Source organism: Melozone crissalis, unplaced genomic scaffold, assembly GCF_028551555.1.
Source record: "Melozone crissalis strain CALT ecotype California unplaced genomic scaffold, PUWL_Pcris_2 ptg000006l_1, whole genome shotgun sequence".
Lineage (NCBI taxonomy): Eukaryota > Metazoa > Chordata > Aves > Passeriformes > Passerellidae > Melozone > Melozone crissalis.
Genome location: NW_026535784.1, coordinates 14,752,898 through 14,772,486, shown reverse-complemented (window position 1 = coordinate 14,772,486; position 19,589 = coordinate 14,752,898). Strand labels below are relative to the sequence as shown.

The 19,589-nt window shown below is 40.9% G+C and overlaps 1 protein-coding gene across 11 annotated transcripts in view; it reads right to left on the bottom strand.

The window, feature by feature from the left end:
- ADD1 (adducin 1) overlaps nt 1-19,217 on the bottom strand; it is a 62,729-nt gene extending 43,512 nt beyond the window's left edge. For 9 of the 11 annotated variants that reach the window (XM_054290340.1, XM_054290367.1, XM_054290376.1 and 6 more), the window contains exon 1: nt 19,122-19,217. The gene's annotated coding sequence lies outside the window, so the exon portion shown is untranslated. Of the gene's footprint in view, nt 1-18,993; nt 19,013-19,100 lie in introns of those variants that run through there. The other 2 variants (XM_054290349.1, XM_054290359.1) reach the window with 2 other exon arrangements.
- Nucleotides 19,218-19,589: the final 372 nt, after the last annotated feature.

Sequence of the window (19,589 nt, the reverse complement as noted above, 5' to 3'; positions counted from 1 at the left end):
TTGAATCTGGAATGAAAAATCTGTTGACTTAGTCATTTGGACACTACCCTCTGGAACAGGATGTCCTGGGATAAACTCTTAAACTGATCAGATACAAAAACCTCAAACCAGATCATTTTCGATTTAAATACAATTGTAGTGACAATGTTAGAGCAAATTTAAAAGTTCTGTATTCCAAGGGTTCAAGTCAGCCATAGAATTTATCAGAGTGTTAAGGGGAATCCCACACTGCAGTCTGAGGATACAAACCCCACAGACAGTAACAGTGAAGGTGGCTTGCCCAAAATCCCTCTGAACTGTCTACGGACACACAGGAACACAGGCACCAAGACTCAGCTTGTTTATCTCACCTCTAATATGGAAAAGACCACACCTAAATGAAAAATTTTCCATTTATTATTACTGGTAAGAAGTTGAAGCCGGAATGTTTGAAAAAGGTGAGTATGAAAAGATTCTGTGTGGGGTTTGATCCACAAGACATCTGAGTCTAGACCTACTGGAGTTAATAAATAAAGACTGAAGTTTTGGGGTGTTTTTAATTAAGAAAGTCTATTAACAAACTGAAATGTTAAAATTCAAGCCCATGAATTGGCAGATTTTGCTTTTCAGTTTGCTCTGATTGTGGGTTTTATGGAAGAGTTTTGAAAAAAAAGATTGCAAAATTTAAATATTCTACTTCAATTTCTTCATTCACCAGAAATTATTAGACCTTAATAACAGCTCTTTCTTAAGCTCTTATACATCCTGATTTGGAGACAAGACATCCTATTCAAGCAAGGGCAAACAAAAAGCCCATAAGCAAATCAGTTTTGCTTTCCAGGCTGAAAAAGTATTAGTGTGTTCCTTACATATAGCAACAGTGTCACTGAAGTTAGGTTGTACAAAATGACTGCTAATTCTGTGATGGCAATACAATCATTAACCCTGCTTGGGTTTTTCTCTGCTCCTGCTCTGAGATACAGTTTTGGAACAAAATAAAAGTTACCTGCCTATCCATCAACAGTGATGATTAGTTTTCAGAGATTTTGACTTACACCCCCACCCTTTTGACATTTTTACTTGAATCAGAGGTAGACTAAACCTGCCCTTTTTAAACAATATTCCATGTTGTTGATGGATTTGTGAGGTGAGGATATCACAAATCTTAAGTATACTCTAGCAGCACTTGTTGCTACTCAAAATATTATTATGCAATAACCCCTTAGCATCAAATTTAAGAATCATTTAATTACATTTAAAAATGTAATTTCTTTACATTTTTCAGGAAATGTTAATGCAGTTATAAAGACTTAGTGTGGCTGTTCCAAAAGGTTAGGAAAGCACACAAGGAAGGATGGAGAGGCTAAGTAACAGAATGTGCCACCACCTGGAAACTGCCAAAAGGAGAAATTCAAGTTTCTTGATGAATTCATGAGTGATATACCCACAACTTCAGAGATCCTACAGCACATGCCTCACAAGTAAAAACCCTACATTATTATGAGACTGGTTAGTTGAGATTTTTGAGATGGAACTAACCTGAATATTCATTACTAGATGCATGAATTATGCCATTTTTTTCTGGTAGAGCATCCAAGCAACTCAGAAATTGCTGCACGATTCGAGAGTGCGGGCATTATGCTGGAACCAGCAAGTTTGATATATAAGCAGCACAAATGTTGTGGATGGGTGTGTTACCAGATCAAGCAAGAAGACAGTGAATCCAAGCACATAAATAAAGTAGAAGCTTAATATTAGAAAACTAGAGATTTCAAGCAGGCTTGAATGAGGCAGATAAAGGCAGCAGAGATGTTGAATTTTTCATTACTTTCTCCTTCATGTTCAGCTTGGGTTTTTCTGAGTGACACTCCCCAGTTCTTTTATAGCACTTCCCAGTTTTGATGGGGGAGGGAGAGAAAGATAGAAAATTACACAAATTAGGACAAAATTTATTCTCTTAACACAGTAGAATTGGACAGTTTTAAAAAGCCTATACACAAGAGGCAACAGATAACTTTGACGCATGCAAAGCTAAGTATTAATCTTGACATAAACCTTCCATGTGAGATTTTATACTGCACTTGCACATAAAGGCAATTTTGAAACGTGAACCTCACAAATACATATGCATTGTCATTCTATTTCCAAACAGACAGCCAACAGTCAGGGCTATTCAAACTCAAAAAAATTATTTTGCATAGTGCTTAATTGGATATTTGTAAATCCTTCAGGTAGCTGGAAAATTTTAGGAAAACAGTGGTTACACCATCTTTTATCCACCTTACAGCAAACATTTCTGGAGAGTATTTAAAATACATGTCCTATACAATGGATGTTAGCACTATCTTCATAGAAGTCCCAAAAGTGGCAGTAAGACAAAGTTCATGTTATTGCACAGCTCCCAAAGCCAAGAGCACTCTATTTTCCATCTCAGAATGTTCCTGATGACTTTAACCTACAGATTAAAACATATCAACTATGAATTAAAGTGTTACTAGAACCCATTTTCCTGCATTAGATTGTTCTTCTTTCCATCTTAGGAAATAGCATGTCAATAAACCCCTACGAACTCTATTTTAGGAGCAGCTTATCTGTGTTTTTCTTTTTCACAGGCAAGTGTGAATGTGCTCCCCACCCAAAAATTATGCAGTTTCCTACTTCTGGGTAAACCTCAAGGGTCATGTACACCCACGTGGTAACAGATGAAACCCCATGAGAAAACCATCTTCCTGACTGTGCTCTCCCTTGTCAGGCAGCTATTACTCAACTGAACATGGCTGCATAAATTAACATCATGTAAACCCAGAATTTCTCTTCCAGCTCAGATTCTCATTGTTTTCACCTGGTAGTGGCAAAAAGATGTTATTTACTCTCCTCTGCAGGGTTTCAGAATTATATCTGGAGAGAAAAGCAGCAGTCCAGTTTCTCCAGTCACTGCAAACCATGTAAACACGGTATTTATTGGCCATTTTAGTGAAGCCACTTTCAGAATCAGAACCAGCCCAGACCTGAACATTTCAGGAATCTCAGCCATTCTCACACTTTCTATTAGATCATCATCTTTACTTTTGAACCAGGACCTTCATGGTCTGCAGAGGGTTACGTTACTTGGTTGAAGTTTGAACAGAACAAAGCAGCATGCACAAAACACAGAAGGACAGGCACCAAGCATGGCCCAGGGGTTCTGTCTGCATTGCAGGAGGACAAGGAGCAGAATGGCTGTCGAGCTCACACACCACAGCCCAGGTAAACTGACAACAACTCATCCTCTGCTGGTTCAGAAAGGCTGCCTTCCCTGAAGAGGCCAGGCTGGAAGCATTTACATTTTGGGTGTTTTCAGCCATGACCCCAAAACCCCAGGAGAGCACATCAGCTCTCCCTGCTCTATTCCACACACACAGCTTTGAGAGCACCAGTCCCAAGCACACAAGGCCACTGTTAGGGTTCATCCCCAAACATTACCTAAAGACAGACACGCACACCATTTTGCACAGCTTTAATGTTCTACAACACTAATTCTAAATTGTTATTAAACCCAAAAGAACCAAACTGAAACTGTGCTTCTGGGCATCGTGCACTTACTGAACTCAAGTCCCAGTGTAAAACATGAAAGGCTCCTGTTTGAAACATCACCCTACTTCCAGATTATGGATGGATAATGTTCATTCTAAAGACTATCTCTAGGCAGGGATTATTTTAGTTGACAAACATTTGAAGATTAATAGGAAAAAAACCAGTGTTTTTACATATCAATCTTATTATTGGTTGTCTGAAACAAACTCCACTGGCTATAATATCACCTTTCTTGTTCTTTATTCAGATCCCTATCCAAGCAACAGCAACTCTATCCACAGACAGGATGTACTCTCATCCTTCAACCTTACCACCACCAATACCTACAAAACTTCTAAAAATACAGTACCAGTACTCCTGTTTATGTTTGACTAGTAGTGACCAGAGACTTTTCCCCACTGTGTTCTAAAAACCACACCCTGCCAGCATAGGGCTTATAATTCCAGAAACAGAAATTTAAGTTAAAAATAATGAACATCAAGGATATAAAGATGTGTCAAATCAGTTGGGAGTCAGATCCTGAATAATTCACACAGCACTAAGTACTTTCATTCCCGACCCAAGCTGTAAAATGAACTCTTTCTAGAAACCCAACTGCTGCTGTTTTATTGCCAAAATACGTATGTGCAGTTCTTTCAAGTTCACTGAGAGGCTACTGGCATCAAAAATTGCAAAGCACCATGATATGTATGCAGCATTCAAAGCCAGAACTCTAAACCCAGCTTTTAAAGCGATTTCCCGAACAGCGTGCAGCTGGATTCAGGCCAGCAGCTTCTGCCCATGTGAAGCCCAAGTGATCTCAACAAAACCTTAGAAATTGGTAAGCAGCTCTCAAAGGAGAGGAGCCAAACAACTGTGTCAAATGGAAACAATAATCACTTGCATTAAAGCTGAACTGTGGTATTTGTTTTTACAACAGCTGTATTTTATATGTAGAAAAACCCACTGCATAAGTCTTTCTTTCCATACAGTCTAAGGGCACCATGCTCTCTCCAGAGCACAGTATTACTTTCACTCTTCCTTGTGGGAAGCCATCTCCACACTGGGCTGGCCACAAGGCTGAGTCTGCACATCTGTGTGTGTGGCCCTGCTGGGAGCTGCCGCACAGAGCAGGGGAGGGAACATGAAAACAAGCCCTGCCAATCCAAACCTGCAATCACATGTGCTCAACACAAGTTCTTGCCCTCAAGGGATTTCCATAGGATCTAACACGTCCACAAACTTAAGTGCATATTAGGCCCCAAGCAACTCCCACTTTGGCAGAGCTGTTCAGTAACACAGCATCAAACAAAGCTTATGAAACACAACAGAAATACTTCCAAAATGTATTCTGCAGGGCCCCATGATTAATGGCATTTACTATCCCATTTTGAACAGTTACCTTTCTATGCATATCCAGAAACCAGTATACTCTATGAAGTCTGTCCCAGAAGTTCCCACACAGGATATATAAAATGTACATTGGCCATTCAACTTCACCTTCTTTGAAGGTAGAAATTAGAAGATCCAGATCTTACAGCTTTTCTCTTTATTTTTTAACCAAAACAAGCCCAGCAATTCTATTGTTCAAATATAAAGCCTGATGTTTATTCAGTCAACTGCCCTGATTTCATTAGGAAGAGATTCTGTAGTGTTCTTTTTTGTATACAAGGACTTTGTCAGAGTCAAAACCATTTGGGGTTTTATAAGCAAATGTCAAAACTTTGTCTAAAGGGGCAAAAGCTGTCAAACTCATACTAATGGTTTAACTCTCAAAATATCCTGATTAACTACGGCCTGTGTGCAGTTTTAAGAACAGAATAACACACACACACTTGCAGCAATGTAACAATTTATTCTTTACACCATGAAAAGTTACATATGTTCTAACATTCCAAGCATAGCTGATATAAAATGTATAATCTTATTTTGCACTGTGCTAAGTTCTTGACTGTAACAATACTTCATAGCAGAAAGTCCCATGGGCTAAGATAGAATGTGACTTTTAAAAAGTGTGCAAACATAATACATGTAAAAAAATCCTACAGAAATCCCGAGTGTAAGGCAATCCAGATTTCTAAACCTGTTTCTGACCTAACTGGATCAACATATTTTTCTATTTACTTCAGTTTTTCTCATCTGTCTTCTCCAAACTAAACCAACCTTCATTTTCTCCCCTTCATCATATTTGCTCACTATTTTACTTCTTATTAGTACCAGACACTACAGAATTTCATAAATCTATCAGCTAACAACAGACAGATAATATTTTATCTTCCCCCTTTTAATCTCCTGAACCTCTATCAACCTTGATAAAAATCAGATGGCTTTATGAAGGTATGCAATGACACACAATAGCAATATATCTCATCAGCTTCAATTATCCTTACTTATAGGTCTCTTATCAACATTACCCCTGAACTTCCCTGATGTCATCCTTAAGTTCCCTGCTCTCCTCCAAGTCTCAAACAAGCTATACAAGGCTAATCTCAAATTAACTTGTTTCCATTTTCTAAAATTTCATACCCAAAAGAGAAACTGATGGCAACAAAAGCCAAAGCACCCATTGTGCAGTAACTGCTCTGTGTCTCCCTGCTGCAAATTCCTCTGTGCAGGTGCTACAGACACCACCCTCCCCACAACCACACCTCAGCTGCTCCCAGGGACTCTGATTGAAGCCAGCAGGTCCTGGCAAGGAGATACACACACCGTTCTTTGGGAGAAGAGAGGGAAATGAGATTTGTCTGATTCATCCTCCAAAGACCAAACTGCATAGCGACATGAACCTTCCCTTTATAAAACAGTTAGATTTTATTTTTTTGTGAGGTACAGTGTCAACATGAAAAATTACCTCTAAGGACAGTCACTTTTTAAAAAAGTGACACCAGCTAACAAGACATAATATTAAAAAAAGTTGACATGACTCTCATGAAACAAGAGACCAAAATGCCAGATCTAAACACACTGCTGAAAACACAAATTAGACATTATTCCAACATTGACTGCATCCTTTCTAGAACTAGCTATAGCATAGGCCACATCTGCAGGGATTGCTATTCTAGAGCACACAATAAATAAAAGATTATTTAAATTTAAGACAACTGAGCAATACTCCACTTCAATTTTGACAGATAAAAGGACTAAAAAGAAAAAAAGTCAAGAAATTAATATACAGCCAGCTTTCTGTATATGACTTTTTAGATTTTTTTTCTTTTTAGTCCTTTTTCTTCTCTCTGATGTTTAATAGTATATTATTAGTTAACAAACATATTACCTGGTTCACTAGAAGCAGGAAACTGTTAAGTTTCCAATGTCATATGCCTTAAACAAATTAGAAGAAAAGAACTGTTTGACTTTTCAGTAATTATTTCTATTACTCCAAGGCAATAACACTATTTATTTTAATCTGACACCTTTTCAGTTACCATGACAAATCCAATACAGTCTAATTTTAAAACATACTTCAAGAATAAAAAGTCAAGAAAACCAACTTGTAGAGTTTTCTTATAGCACACACATTAATACATTCTTTCAAAATTTATAAACAAATTCTCCTCCTTAGAAGAGCCTTGAGATGACATCTGCTAAGTCATCCATGCTGTGTAGACTACTGACTAACAGTTTCACACTTTGGGACTTTTCTTTTAATACATGAGACTCTCTAGTCCACACCAGTTCCACAAGAAATGACAAGACAGAATCTCTAAATAATAAAACAGGTTAAATGCAATTTACTCAATATTCACATAACAATGAACACTTACTCAAGCTTTAAAGTATTAACTATTATTTAACTGTCAATCACTGTTCTCCCAAAATTGTATTTAGGGATGTAACTTAGCTAACACTAACACTTGAACATGTGCAAAGTACCATTTATGTCATTGACATTATACCCATGTAATTATTTACCATTCACACTAATTACTGTGTGTAAATACAGCAGTTTAATGGGATCTGGTTCTTAGTCTTCTACATTAGTTTTGAAAACATCAGAATACTGTTAAATTTATGAATCAAGAAAAATCATCTTAGCACACAGAGAGGGCTAGGCACTGCTTCGGCAATTATTTAGACAAAAAAAATCAACAGGAAATTCAACCAACAGCTGAAGGGAAGTCAATAAAAACGTTAGGCACAGTCAGGAAGGAACCTTTCAAACATCATTAAATTTCTAACCTGTCCTATCCAAACTACTTTCCATGCTTGAACTTCCTTCCTAAAATGAAGCTTTCTAGATGAACATTTAGAACATATATGTAACAGAGATGGAGTAGAGAAAAATACAAGCCAGTTACTGTATTTCTGCACATATAAAAACCACATCCAGTAATACAAGCTACTGATATAGATAAAACAATTGCCCAAATGAGTGTTTACAAGTTCCCTCCTGGGTCTGAAATACCTCAGCAGGAATTAAATCATGATTGAACATGTCTTACCAATTGAATAAATTAGAAAAATATTGCAACCTCAGGCAACATAAATTTCTCAATTTGCCAATTAGTGTTCTTCTGTCAGGGAGAACACAGCAGAACCCTTTTCTTTGTCAAGTGTCCTTTACAACCATCATTTTCTAAAAGGCAGAGATATAGGACTGTCTCTCATTACTGCAACAGCACAATGCTTTCTCAAAAAATAATATTTCAAATTTATTAGATGGTCAGTCTTAGGGCAATATACAGGAACAACAGGGCAACACACAGCAACATGGTCTAGGGTGTTTTCACTACATCAACCCTTCAGCTTGCACCAATGGGAGTTATTTTTAAGCAGCTCAAAGGAGGATTTTCAGAGAAATATGAAGACAATGACATAGCTGGGCACATGCTGTGGGCAGCTCCTTCAATCACACAGGACAGAAGCAGCAGAAAACAATACAGGATTCATTACAAAATCTATTGAACTATGCTGCATTGACTTGGGGTTTCTTAAGGCAAAACACAATACATAGGCACTAGAAAAAACACAATGTAGCATATTCTATGAAACAATATTTGACACATCCTACTTGTCTAACATTTCTTATCCCCTGATATCAGCATTTCTATACCTCAGAGTGCAACTGGTGCACTTGTCCAGGAAAGAGACCCCCCATGTACCCACAGGTGTCAGGGCAGTATCTGGTCAAGTTCTTGTACCATCTTTAGTTAAAGACAGGAATCGTGGGAACAAGTGGATATTCTGGGTCAAGCAGTTCAAATCCCAAGGTAGGGTAGAAATGACATGACATCCCCACCCCCCCTTACATAAGCTAAGCAGCTCCACCTTAAAGACAGCCTTATTCCACTACTCCTAAGGGAAGGCTGTTGCAGACTCCTATGCCTCCGTTGCTTAGGAACCATCTTTTCTAATTTCCAGATTAGGTTTGTTCTTGGACAGTTTATACCCATTTGTTCTTACACCTCAAGCATAAAAAGCTCTTTTTATCCACCTGTGTTGTTTCACTTGTTTTTATGAAGAGCAACCTCTTCCATGATTTGTTTCCCCAGATCAAACACAACACTGTCTGAGTTCCAGGAATTAGTCCCTGGACCTCTTTTAGTCCTTTTTACTTGATGGTGGGTTATAGGAATTATGTGCAGCTTTTAAAGTAAGCTTTCACCAGAAAAAGTTAATATCCCTTTACTTTAAAGAAAAATATTAGCAGGGCAACAACAGTGTACTTGTTATCCTAATACTGATCTCCACTGCTAACTCTGAGAGGTCTGTCATCCTGAAGTGTTACAATTCTTTTCATGCTCTTTGATACAACTCCTTTTCCTACTGGTCACATCTTAAGGTCTCACCTTTGTTTTTGTTCTGTGCAAAAGCTTCTGTATTGGTGATGCTTGACAACTGATGAAGATCATGAGATTGGCACGAGAAGTAGGAATGGATAAATGATTTAAATGAAAATACTAAATTTCAAAACTGGTCCTGACAAATTCCACTGCTTACATAGTTCCAACACATCACCCACTGGTCATCAAGTTCTATCCATACCTGACACACCCTGTCACCAATCATCAACTGTCACAAAAACATCCCTCTAATTTTTACATGGAATCATACTGCACATTATATGGCTTCTAAGCTACAAGGGGTGAGCTCTAGCCATGTATCCTCTCCAAGAAGTCAGGGATCTCACAAAGAAGAGCTGTTAGATTTCTCTGACAAATCTTCCTCTGGTGGGAGCTGTATCACTTCATACCCTTTTCGTCTTAGCTCCACACAGAACAGCTTTTCATTCTAAATTTAAACAAATCTCTGCATACTAAGGTCACACTAATGATGCAATTACTATCCCAAATCACCTTTTCCTTCTAATGTTGTGAGTACTTTCACTGTTCTCCAGCCATCCAATATCCTTCTGCCCTGCCATTTAATAACAATTCTTGCAACTGAGTCTCTAATTACACAAATCACCTACTTCAAAACTGCAGAGTAAATGTTACACAGTTCCACTAACCTGCACCCTGCAAGCTGGGCTCCATCTTCATGGAAATCATCTTTGTAACTTCACTTCAGCATGACTTATGTGCATGTGTTCAAAATGTCTTCACTGAAAATTAAGGCAAACTTTCCATGTAGTCTTTCTCAAGTATCTAAATTATTTTTAGCCTTATTTCATTACCTCCATGCTTCCTGACAGGACACACAAAGAGTCTTATTCAGGTTTTCTGCTTACTCCTGATCATCCTTTTCAATTTCCTATCAACTCTGCTAGATCTTGTATCTCTACTTTTTTCTACATGGAAAAAACCCAACATTTAGTAAGAGCACAAATATTTTTTACAGTTGCCAGAATTACCTGCATTTACTGCTGCATCAGTTCAGCCATGCCAGGAGTAGCTGAAAGCTCCTCATCAAGTAAGCCCTGAACACTGCTGTAAACTGGAATTGCAAGAACATTTGGATGCTTAACAACTTATGGACTTTCCAATTTGAATGTTCACTTCTGCAGTTACAATTATAAATTATAAACAGCTTTTCATGACACTCAGACACATTTGGGTCTTTTGCTTTAGTGAGCCTTTTTTCCCTTGCTTTTTCCCTAAATGATGTTGTGTAAAACATGAATTAAAAAATCATGCCACAAAGTCTCCTGAGAGCTAGAAAAAGGAAAGGCAAGTTAAAGCTGCCTTATTTCAGCTTCACCTATAATCAGCCAAATAAAGAAAAAACAACAAGAAAACCTGTACTATCTATATTTTGGCTTGAGAATAGACTGCATAGCTATTATAAAACTTACTTAAGGGTAAAAGGGGAAAAAAAAGTCTGCAGAGACAAGGTTCCAATTTAGGATTACCATAGCAACAGAGAGAAGGGAGGGGAAAATTACCAGATTACTCTCTCAGATCATCAAATCCTTGAAAGAATAAATTTAGATTTGAGTTTCAGTCAAATTAACTGAATTCATCCTATTCATTAATGATAAACACATCTAATTAAGGACTAAATTAAACAAGCAAAAACTGTAGTACAAGAAACAATGTAGCAAATACAACATTTCAGATCTCACTTTTCCTTCTATCATAAAACATATATTTGGTATCACAATAAGTCTTCATACCAGCAACCAATACCAGAATTATTTAGAAGGTGTCTAGTTCTGATTAAAGGTCTGCAAAGAGTAAAAGCCACTTGAAATCTGCCTCATTCTTATTAAGTGGCTTGAGTAGCTACACTACTGAAAATGGGCAATAATATTCTCCCATTTGTCTTGGGGGGGATAAATATAGTGAAAATATAGTTTCAGAACAGAACATACATACATACAGAACTAACATATTTCAACAACATATGTGGGCACAGTAATGATCCCAGAAACCAGGCAGTGTAGAAATAAGCTTAAGCTCCTCAAAAAGGTAATATTCTGAAAAACAAACCCAGGATAACCTAAGTAACTAATTATTAAACGCTTTTAAATTGTGCAATTTTTAACATTCTTAGTATTTCAGAGTTGTTTTAATAAATGCCTAAATACAAAATTATATAAACATTACATAAACATTAACAATGTTTTATTAACAATTATAATTATACAGTAGCAATATGTCTGTCTGTCTGTGTGGTTTTCCACTTTGCTTTCAGTCTGTTTAGAACTTGCACTGAGCTTGATCCTGCAGAGTTATGTGGACCATCTTATACTGAGTTTCTTGCCTCTCCCCTGGAAGGAGAATTAGTGCTTGCAGCATAAGGTAAGGATGTGACAGGTGGGATGTCCACTTCTGACCTGCCACAGTCTCTGTTGTTGACCTGGGACACTTTCATACATTACCATATGCTAATTACTGATTAAAAAAGCAAGAACAATAGAAGTCACTCTCTTTTTGGGAGAGCAGCTATCTCAATACTTTAACCAACTCGCATTAGATAGGATCCCAAACCCACAGAACCTGCAGCTGAAGTAGCACATGCAGCTACAAAGGTTTAATTTTGACATTGTGGGCTTTGCTTGAGGTGTGGAGAGTCATCTCCCCACTTTAGTGGTAAATATTGACCCATAAAGACTCCAAGCCTCAGGCATCTTTTCCACCAGCCAGAATGTTCAATTAATAAGGCTGCCCTCATAATTTGCAAGACTGCCCAAGTGCAGCTTTGCTGGCTGGCATTCAGGTTTTAAGCATGTTTCCCAGCCTTCTGTTCCCCACTCCTGGCTCTCACTGAGCTGCTGCCAAAATGCTCTTTATTTCCTGGTGGCTGGGCAGGCCAGGGGACAGTTTCTGAGACACCTTCTTCCAAGTTGTGCAGCAAAATGTTCTCGGTGTTCCCTGCTCCTGGCTCCTCCCCAGGCTTCTGCAGCGAGGGAAAATAGGAGGATACTGGAGGAATTGTCATTCCACTTGTGTGAGGCAAGGGCAGGGGCACCTTCTGGGGCCTCTCCTTGTCCCCAGACCAACATCTCCATTCACAGACCGGAGCTGAGTCAAGGAGAGCATCCCAGGTCAACAACAAAGACTGTGGCAGGTCAGAAGTGGACATCCCACCTGTCACATCCTTACCTTATGCTGCAAGCACTAATTCCCCTTCCAGGGGAGAGGCAAGAAACTCAGTATAAGATGGTCCACATAACTCTGCAGCATCAAGCTCAGTGCAAGTTCTAAACAGACTGAAAGCAAAATGGAAAACTACACAGACAGACAGACAGACAGACATTGAGCTAAAAGCAGCAACAGAATCAAAGAACAGGATGGTCCTCTCTGAGTCCAAGGTGCAGACGCCCCCCACCAACCTTCCTTGACACGTAGAGCTGAAACAGCTTTCCTTTGGATGAAGGATTGATATCTGATGTCCCTCTCCATCATGTGTGATTCACTTGCTTTGGGAAAGCTCTACAGAATTTACTAACTTTTTACCAAAACCCCTATATAACTAAACAGGAGAAAAGCCATAGATTTATAAGTACAGCTGAGATCTAAGCAAACATCTAAGATCACTACTAATTTTTTTCTGCCTATTAATAGAGTAAAAACCATTGCAATACCATACCATAAATATTGTACATATCCAAATAAATTTAACTGTATACTTCTGGCCACCAACACTTCACAAAAAATAATTTACAAAAACAAAACCATTTTATCCTTAATTCACCTATAAAAGACATAAATTTATCCCAAAATATTTCTAAGTCACCAGTTATAACTGAAATCACCAGACTATCTTTGAAGACTCACCATCTAATAAATTTTACTCTAAGCCCAAGAGGGTGTGGAAAAAAAAACCAAACAAAAAACCAAAAACCCCACACTTTGCTATGCACTAGTAGACTTAAAAATAATATCCACAGTAAGGAAAGAAAATTTACTTTGGAATCAAAATAGAATCTTGTGCTTTACACTGAATCTCTTATTCAAATCATATGGAAATTTGAAGTGACATTTAAAAATAGAGTGACACATTAGCTGTGTAGAATTTCACCTGAAAATCATGGAAACCTTTCCAGGAACTGAAAACAACTAGAGAAAAATTATGAAACTAATGAAATATTATTTGCTACCAAATGAAGTCTCATATGCTTCCCTATTTATCCTTTTTAAGTTCTCATATTCCCCCTACATTTTGTGTGAGCCCCATGCTCCCTCCTGCCCTCGCTGGCTCTCCAAGGCTGGCCAAGGCAGTGACAACAGCCACTGGGGCTGGATCAGCCCTGCCCATGGCCTGCCTGGCTGTGAGAGTGTGTGTGTGTGTGTGAGAGAGTGTGTGTGAGTGTGTGTGACACCTGCACAGCCACAGCCCTACCCATGGCCTGCCTGGCTGTGTGACACTTTCACAGCCACACCCCTGCTGCCCAGAGCCAGCCCCGAGCCATGGCCCTCTCTCAGCAGGGACACAACTCTGGCCATCACACCTCACTGCTGGCAGAAACCTTTTATGTTTGAAGTCACCACTTTCCTGTTCAATTCAGCTGGGCATAGCTAACAGGTTTAGAAATTGAAGAGAAAAATCAAGTCCCTCTAACTCTGGAACATTTTAAGATGTGCTGATTCAAGGTCACCACACAAGGCTTTGCTAGACAAGATCTTCTGGATTAAAACAAAGCCAAGTACACATGGTAGCTCTCAGTTAATGCACAACAGCAGCAATGTGTTGTTTCAATGGATTTTATGTGGAATGGATGCTTCACGAGTGTACACACTTGATAGATTTTTATCACTATTTTGGAGTGACAATACCTAAAGAAATTGCTTCATCTGTTAAAACACCAAACTCAGGGTATGCTTTATTCTTCATCTCCACAGTCACAATGTACCAACAGTGACTTTATGTTCAGTCATTTGTAACACACACACAGAACAGCAGCAAAAGAAAAAAACCCAAACAACAACAACACAAAACAGCCAATAGAAAAAACAGAGAAGACAGTTTTCATGGGTCTAGGTTTACCTCAAAACTTTCTGGTTTAATCTGGCACAAGCTATAACAGAACTGAAATAGTGCATCAGACCTCTCAAGATGTAAAACAAGATAGAAATAAAAAGCATAAAGAGAAATACAACACATTTGAAATTTGTACAAACTAATCAAAAACAACATCAAAAAACCCCAAGTTTTTATGGCTCCAAGTCAAATTACAGTTTTTAATCCAAATTTGCTTTTAGATGTTTACTGATTCCAACCAAAAACCTAGATTTGTTTTTTTTACCCCCTAGTTTTCGGAGCATAACTGTATCACAACATTCATCCAGTCATTTGATTTGAAAGTATCAAAAATCCCATAAACTGTTACTGATTAACTGCATTTACTACTGTTTCCATGACCTCTTTACAGCACTTCAGTTAGGTGTATGAAAGAAAAACAAAACCTCAAAATTCTGAAATATTTTATTTCTTATTTTTTGAGACTTCCTGAGTCTAGATCTGAAAATCATACATAACATATGGTACAAAAATCAGTGATTTAAAGTCATTTGTCAATTAAAAATGCAAAGGAATGTTTGATTAATCTGAAGAGCACACATATGCCAAATTCCAGTTTAAAAGAGTAGTCCATAATATCACAGTTCTAAAACTGAATTGAGATTTGCTTTTATTTATGCTCATTTTTAATTAACCTGCAGGGAAAACCATACAAATAAGTGATAGTGAAAAATTCGTTTGTTCCACTCGTTAGTGCACCTGATGTGAGTCTGAAAGGCTGACCCTGCACTGGATACCAACTGAATCCAGCAGAGCAGGCAGAGATCACTCCTCAGCATGCAATCCAATCAGCAAGGTCAAAGGGAGGAAGCTAGGAAGGGACTGAAGAAGTTGCTGCTCCTGTTTGGCCACACGCTCAAGGCCGAGGTTTCCAGCCTCTCTGAAGGGTCCCAGGCAGCCCAGGCACAGCAGCAGGCACCCGCTGGTCAGCCAGCCCCACGGGCAGCAGTCACTCACAGCCACCTCTGCCCTGAGCCTCTCCTTGCCCTCAGGGAAGAACAGCCAGACTGAAATTCCCCAGAGCAGCAGCAACGCTTAAACTCATTCAAGACCAGGAGCGTTCACTGAGCTGTTGTACCCGAGTCCTGATGGCAAATGAGCCCTGATTGGAACAGCAGGACTTCTGACAAGGGCCTTCCTGGAGCATCTTCCCCTGCAACATCTGCAACTCCCAAGCACCAAACCTTCTGAACTGAGGAGACCACAGCAAACAACACCCACGGGGTGCTGAGCAAAGACACCAATGACTCGCTTCAATTGGACTAAAGGCCAGTAAGGTAACTCTCAATAAACAACAGATGCTTACTGAGATGGTAACAGATGTTACCATCCATTCCTACAGAACCCTGTTACTGTACACATGATACCTTAAAGTGAGAGAAAAAGCAGCCAGAGAAAAGGGCAAATTTGAAGCAAAAATTACTAGAGATCAAAATCTGTATAAGCAGTATTTTTTAAGCATTACTACCTCTAATGAAAAGCTTTCCTCAGGAAAGAAGCTGGTTCACATGCTTTACACTTTACATCTTTCTCCACTGACAGGTTTGTACAGCTCCTGCTCTCAGCCCTAGCAAAACCAGAGTGTTTTTGAAGAGAAATGCTGAATAAGTAGCAAGACTAGGTAATATTCTCCTATTCCCCTGAGGAGGCTGATTAAATTACATGAATGAAAACTGCCTAACTTAGGTGATCTAGGGACTTCTACGATTTTAAAAATATATCTTCTTTTGAATCTGTTGTTCCAGAAGATGCATAACTTCACAGAAGAGCCTTGGACAGGTTCCTCAGCAGATGTCAAATGTCCTGCACAATGGAGTCAGCAGAGGAAACTTACATTCACATCTGCTCACAATCACTTTTCAAATATAAAGCACATACCACCCTAAAACTGACAAAGAAATATTTAGTTGCAGCCTGAGTTACTGCTACAGGACTATTTCACAAATCACTTTGTGGTGCAGCATGGTCCAAGAGTAAGTTCTAATTCAGGAGCCACCAAAGTCAGAAAATCAGCCTGGTGTTTTCTTCATGCCCTCCTGCCTCAGGTGTCTCTGCTGCACAGCAAAAGCCACATTGATTCACTGATGTAGTGGGCAAGTTTTATTTATATGCATTTTTCCCTCAAAGCAGGACTGGCTCATTTGCACAGCAAAAGTTTGGGGTTTACAAATTACTCACTATTCACCACTGCTACAACTCTCTAATAATGAAGACAGCTATTTCTACCAGTCAGAAAAGCAGTGGGTGCAAGATTTACTGCCTGGGCTCCTCAGGAAGCACTTGTCACATAGAAACATGCCTAGTAGCAACCAACATGCTAAGCAGCCTCTCCTAGTTTGAAACTTTCTGTTCTATTATTTAATTCTATTTATTAACAAAATCAGCTACTCCAAAATTCTTTTTCTTTCCTCCAATGCCAAGTCATGGAATGTTGGATGAGATTTGCCAAAGGCAGTTCATGCTGTGAAATTACACTCCAAAAAGCAAGAGTTGGGGCAGAAGCAGTTTTAGCCCTACTTCTGTCAAAGTCTCCCAGTGCTCAAAGGGGTTTTCTCTACCTAATTTCAGCAGATGATGCAAGTCCATACCCAGAATCACAAACTGGTTTGGGTTGGAAGGGGCCTTAAAGATCACCTAGCTCTGAGCCCCCTGCCAGGGGCATCTTCCACCAGACCAGGCTGCTCAGAGGCCTATCCCATGTGTGCAAATTAACATTCAATATTGATGGTGAATCTCAAAGAAAGAGAAGAGGTGAGTCATTTTCTGTTGGATACTGCTATAAAAACTGTCACAGAAAAATACTGCTTCAGTAAATGACCTCCTTCCCTCTGCAGCATTAGTGAACCGTGCTCCAATGAACGTACTGGCACAACGTGCCAGCCAAAATACTTGCTTCAGCTGAAGCACATTCACATTTTTCACACTTATAATCATCAACCACAGAAAGAAAACATTCAGTTAACACAACAGTTTTTGGTTAAAAAGCACTGTTCTCAGCACAGAACTTCATAGCAGTAAAACTACAGGACACTTAAACATGCAAACACAATAATGCACATATTATTATCTTGCTACAGTAAAGATGTAAAAACTTGCAAATGCCTCTTCCTCAAAACTCTCCTCAGAAAACCCCCAAGTTTGAATTCTGTGAGGCAAATCACACAGATCATTACATCTGATCACTCAAGATTATATCAAATTTGCTGGCATCAAATCTGTTTACTGACTAGAAAGAAATACCAAAGCCACCTGTTTCAGAAGTCTAGCCCATAGTTGCATTTTTTCCTCACTTATTACACAAGTGCTCTTAAAAGAATATTTCCTTACTGAGAAACAGAATTTTTATACCATTATATTTAATTTAACAAAAAATGGAAGCCAATCTTAGAAATAGTTTGTATGCCTTGAAAATAAATTCTTTTGCTCTATTAAAAAAAACAAACCAAAAAACCCGAATTTGTGACAATTAAGGACTGTCAAGAATTCTACTGGCACATATAGTCACGTTACAAGGAGCAGAGCTGTAAACAGCCTGTCTGCAGGGAGAGACCTGTAGCTTCCAGCAGAGCACAGAGGAATTATCCAGCAGCAGTTGCAGTTTGAGAATTCATAAACTCAAGGTAAGGTTTTGTAAAGCTCCGTATAAAAACGTAAGTCACAGAGCAAGAAAACGGAATACCTCTGGTTTATGATAATGTTGTGATCTACAGCAACTTTCTAAAAAGCAAAGAATAAAACCAAAGCAGCAATGAGCTTACAGCACAGAGCTACAGCAGCATCTCACGAAAGATGTAAATTCAGTGCTATTCCTAGCCCCCACCTCAACACAGCCATGGGTATTTTTCCAGCTTGACTGGATTTTCCCCCTCCCTAATTGCTAGTTTTAACTAAAGCCAACACAGATTAAGAATCAACCCTAAAAGCAGCACAGCAAGTGTGCAGCAATTACGTGCAGAAAGGCATGTGACATTTTGTATCAAAAGCAGACCCTAGAAACGCTAAAATCTAGATACCCCTTCAAGCAGAGGAAACAAAACAACAACTGCCCGTCGGCTGCTGGTGCCCCGCCAATCCCCAACACCGCTCGCACACATCCCAAACCCTCCCTCACTCCTACGTGCTCTGCGGACGATGCCTTGGGCTCTCCAGAGCTCGCGTCTGGCCCCGCACGCTCCGCAGGTCTCCTCTGGGGCTGGCGGCAGGGGCAGCTGGAGCCGAAGGGCGGCGGGGGCAGCGCGGGCAGACGCAGCGCTCGGCTGCAATGGAGATTCCAGCGCCGAGCGGCGCTTCCTGCGGCGGTAGCTGGAGCATCCCGGCGGGCACGGCACGGGCACGGCATGGGCACGGCGCCTCCCGAGGCGGCAGGGCTGGCAGCACCGGCCCCCGCAGCCCAGCCATCCCGGCCGGCACCGCAGCCCCGTCCCGCCCCCGCCTCCGCGGTGACCCCGAGCCCGCCGCAGCCCCTCACCGCAGGCACGCTGCGCGCAGTGCTTTTTCCGCACAGCTCGCCACGTTTTCCAGGCAGACGCGGCCCCCCGCGCTCCGCTCCGGGCTTACCGAGCCGGTTCCAGTGTCTGCGCCCCAGCCTCTCCTGCCGCCCCCTCCTCCCGTCTCCCCCTCACAGCCCGCCCGCCGCTGCCTGCGCCCCTCAGCCTCCTCCGCACCGTCACCGCCGCGTCGCTCACCCGAGGACAGACGAGAACGGGCAGGAGCGAAGGGGCCGCGGCGGCCGGTCCCCTGACGAGGCTGTCGCTGTCGCTGTCTCGGTCCCCGCCTCCCGCCGCTCCCGCCGCCCCCTCAGGCACCGAGCGGCCCCCGCCCGACAGGGTGCGGCTTCCACAGCCCGCAAACTCAACAACGGCGCCGCCCATTGGCGAGAGGGCGCGCGCCCGACGAGTAAGCGGCTCTCCCATTGGCGGAGAGGAGCGGGGGGCGAGGGGCGGTGCGGCCGGGCCTCCCCTGGCGGGTCTCGCGGCTCCGGGAGCGCCGGGGGGGCCCGGGCGGCCGGGAACGGGCTGGGGAGAGCCTTCGGACACAGGGAAAGCGTTCTTGTGGCGCTGGATCCCAGCGGAACGCAGCGGCGCGGCGCCGGGGGAGCTTATCCTAGAGCGGGCCCGGAGATAGGCGCAGGCGGACATCGGCAATCGCCGAGG